Consider the following 4064-nt stretch of genomic DNA (forward strand, 5'->3'; position numbering starts at 1 on the left):
ACAATGTTAAATCTATTTTAATTGTGTATGCTACCTGTCTATAGTTACTCATAACAATTTTTTAAGATAAACCTTCAGAAAACTGCTCAGCATTCTTGATAGTACCTAAAACTCTGTGTGGCTTCGCAATTGCGCTCATCACCGAGCGTCATAAGATGTTCAGTCGCATTTGCGCAGTAATTTCACTAGATACGGCGCCCTTCAAATTCAAATATTTTTATTTGAAATAGGTTATGAAATCACTTATTGAAAGTCATAAACTACCATCAATTCGGTAATGAATGCCTCAGACCTGAGAAGAACGTGCTCAAAAAATTCAGGGGTCAAAGGCTTTTTAATAAAATTTGGCTACAATGATATTTATGTCTCGCTACATATCGCTACACATCGGTCGTTCCATTCCCAATGTAGGATATCATTATGAAAATCATATATGTTATAGTATTGTTATTCCAACCACACAAACGTTTTTGAAAAAATCTTTTGAATTTCGTAACACACAAACTTCTGAATAAAATTAATTTTCGTGTCCTTAGTAGGTATCCCCGGAAGCAAATTGTTCCGCTAGTTCCACCGGTTCGAAGATGTATGTTTGGAGCGAACTCTGCTATTCCTAGGCTGTGCAAGATGGTAAACATATATATAGTGATTACATCGATATTAATTTCACATCTTCTGTCCATTGTGAATAAAATGTAGTCATGATAATTATATTTCTTATTCTTTTATGATAATAATTTAACACCAAATCATTTAACCACTATTAATTGTTAGCATAAAAGTTTTTTTTTCTCATAAACTAATATTTACTTTGTGAAAATTATTAAAGCATGTGGTTGATACCTGCAATTGTTCGTTACATTATGTACAATACATTTAGTCTGTATTATAAATATATAATGCATCAATGTAAACAAATGTCGGTATTTCTAAATAAAAAAATAAAAAAAATAAACACATTTGGTTAGTACATTTTCTGGAATCTTGTTGTAAAAGCATATACATCGTCCCAAAAAACAGTTACTAACTTGATTTTGAATGTTTTTATGTATATTGTATTAGATATATCATTGTCGTGTACCCATAGTACAGGCTATGCTTAGTTTGGGACAAGATAATTTGTGTAAAAGTGTGTCAATATTATTATTATTATATTTATCCTGTAGTAGGTATAACAATTTTATGTTTCTTTATAGTGTTACCCTTGTGATTATCATAGTTTCTAGTAAATTTACTAATGTGCTTATGAACATAAGATTATTAAGAACGTATTGAGGTGCTACCGAAATACCACAGTGCTTCTAGACAGAAAATGGTGCCGCTGTGGTATACAAATCACCCGTTTTTGTTATTTCCAAAGAAGCCTGGTCAGTTAGGTAAAGTATTGGTATTGGTAAAGGGGTTCCTGTTTCGGAATTTAACTAAGCCAAAGTCAAATAAACTTTATCCAATTAGACTTAAGCCACTCTTTTCAATCAACAGAGTATTTTGCAATGGCTGTAAAATACATAACAAATTAGTTTGTAATGTGCTACATCCAATATATGGATTGTTTGTGATTAAAAGCATTTTAAATATCAAATTTTCATAAAAAGCACTAAATATTTTATGTATAAGTATATAAATTATCGTATATCGGATACATCAACATTTACAGTTTGAATTGATTGTTTTTATTCACCTCTGGGGTATTCGCATACTGCTCGGAGCAATTTTTAGACCGATGGTTGCCCATTCCTGCACATTCCAAGATAAAATGAGTGAGAGGCTGCCTAGCCGAAAACGAAACGGTCTTTCATATTCGGCTAAACAGCCTCTGTACTTAGGACTGTCCGTTACGCCGATTGTCAAAAGATGCTTTTTTAGTGATGTGTGACACGTAAGGCATAGTATTAACATCTAGTATTTTAAATCAAAGAAATCAAGAAATATATTCTGGACAACCTTTTAAAGTGTGTGCAGGTTAAAACATAAAATTTACGACATTCCAAATGTATAAGTAGTTTGATTTAATAACATCCAGTATCCATAAGTAATCCAATTCTGAACAAGAAAATAGTCATCCAAGAATCGGCCCATATCTTATCATTACGTTGGATCATCACAGGAAGTAATAATATTACTACGAATTCAATGTTGAAATTCTGTTTGATTACTACAAAATTTGTAAGGAAGTATATTGAGTCACGGATATAATATCCGATATCGTACGTCATTGATTCATTAGATCACTGATTCAGTTCCGTGGTCACTTGGAAGATAAGGCCAAATTGGCCTCAAAAAAGCTTGGTGTACTCAGTAAGGCGAGACAGTATGCGTCCACCTTAATAAGGCGCAAATTCGGCCTCACATGGAGTACTGTTCTCACCTCTGGGCGGGTGCTCCCCAGTACCAGCTTCTTCCATTTGACCGCATACAACGATAGCGGCTCGAATCATCGACGATCAAGTCGATGTATTAAGTAATAATTATTATTTGCCCCTGGAAGTTACGGTTGCAACCGCTATGTGCCTGCATTTTAAATCTGTAACATATTCGAATATATTATTTCCTTTTTTAGCTGTCAGGAGCCAATTGATCATATATTAAATGCACAATGTACCTAGGTAACACTGAAAATGTTGCTGCCAATACTTTTATTGTTTTCCGAAGTAATCTTCCTTACTCTCTCTCTATACATCGTCGCATTCAATGGAACCACTGAGAAAAGCAGTGGGCCCATTATTCCTTAGAGGTCTCTTCTATGACATTTTCGTACGCTTTCACCGCATCTTCAGGGCTCGTAAAGCGAATAACTCGAATTTTATATTTAGTTCTTGGTAATAAATAAAAGTAGCAGGGCGCCAGGCCAGGACTATATGGTGGATGACTCATTATCTCGAAACATTTTCAGTGTTACCCATGTATCAATACCTAAGTTCTAAAAGTTTAAAATTCAGAAAAGGATTTCAAAAGAAAACAACTTGAGTTGTTACTTCTTGAAACGAAAATATTCTAAGCTTAAATTGGAAGTAACAACCAAACTCTATTCTTACTTATCGACTTGTTTATCTTTAATAATGGTTGGTTATCGTTTAAGGAACAATTTCTCATACTTATATCAAGCTTACTGAATTTCAGACTTGTTACATATTGAAACTGAGATATCAATGTGGTCATGATTATTTATAGTAATAATTGTGAACATAAAATCTATGGTTAGTATGTTAAGCGTTGGGGCTGTTATCATATTATCAGCCGCTATCGTTGATAAGATGACCGTTGCTCGAAGTCATATTCATAGTATTGGAAGTTTTATTTGATATCAAAAATTATATTCATTTCATGGCAACAAATTTATGGTTAGTTAAATTTATTTACTAAGTACGACAGAAAATTTAAAATCATAGCGTTCAATATAAACGAACATACATTTTTAGGCGAAGTCTTAGAAAAATAAGCTAAAATTTATAATAAAAGATTTGTTACAAGTAACAATAAGCCTGATTATGAATATATTATAAAATGCACTCAATCAAGTCTAATGAAATCAAAATTCATGTATTAATTTATTCAAAAAATTACTCTTATGAATGTAAAAAGTTGCAACTTCGGAAAAGTTGAGCTTTAACCAAAACTGAATACTTCGGTAATTTAGAACAAAGCGGAAATAAATCATTATAAAATATCAAGAGATATTACATATATTATTACATAGATAAATTATTATAACCATATTGTACGTTAGTAAATAAATGTAATTATTTAATTTTTCACTGTCAAAATATTTTCAAGAAAAGTTTAAACTTATTAACACAAGCAGATTTCACCATGACAAAAACTGGATGCAAAAGGCAGGTAAGAATGACGCTCACTCTAATGATATCGTTTCCGTTTCATAGTAACCGTCATAAACATTTATCATGATCGCATAATGTATAAAGTATATAATAGAAGACCCAATATTGACCCTTGCAGGACACCAAGCGCTAAACATAATCAGAATCGCTCTTATCATCTTATCAGTGCGTATTATCACCTACCTTTACAGTGAATTTCGAAACGCTGATAGCATTAGCATGACA

The sequence above is a fragment of the Leptidea sinapis genome, chromosome 29 (assembly GCF_905404315.1).
Source record: "Leptidea sinapis chromosome 29, ilLepSina1.1, whole genome shotgun sequence".
Lineage (NCBI taxonomy): Eukaryota > Metazoa > Arthropoda > Insecta > Lepidoptera > Pieridae > Leptidea > Leptidea sinapis.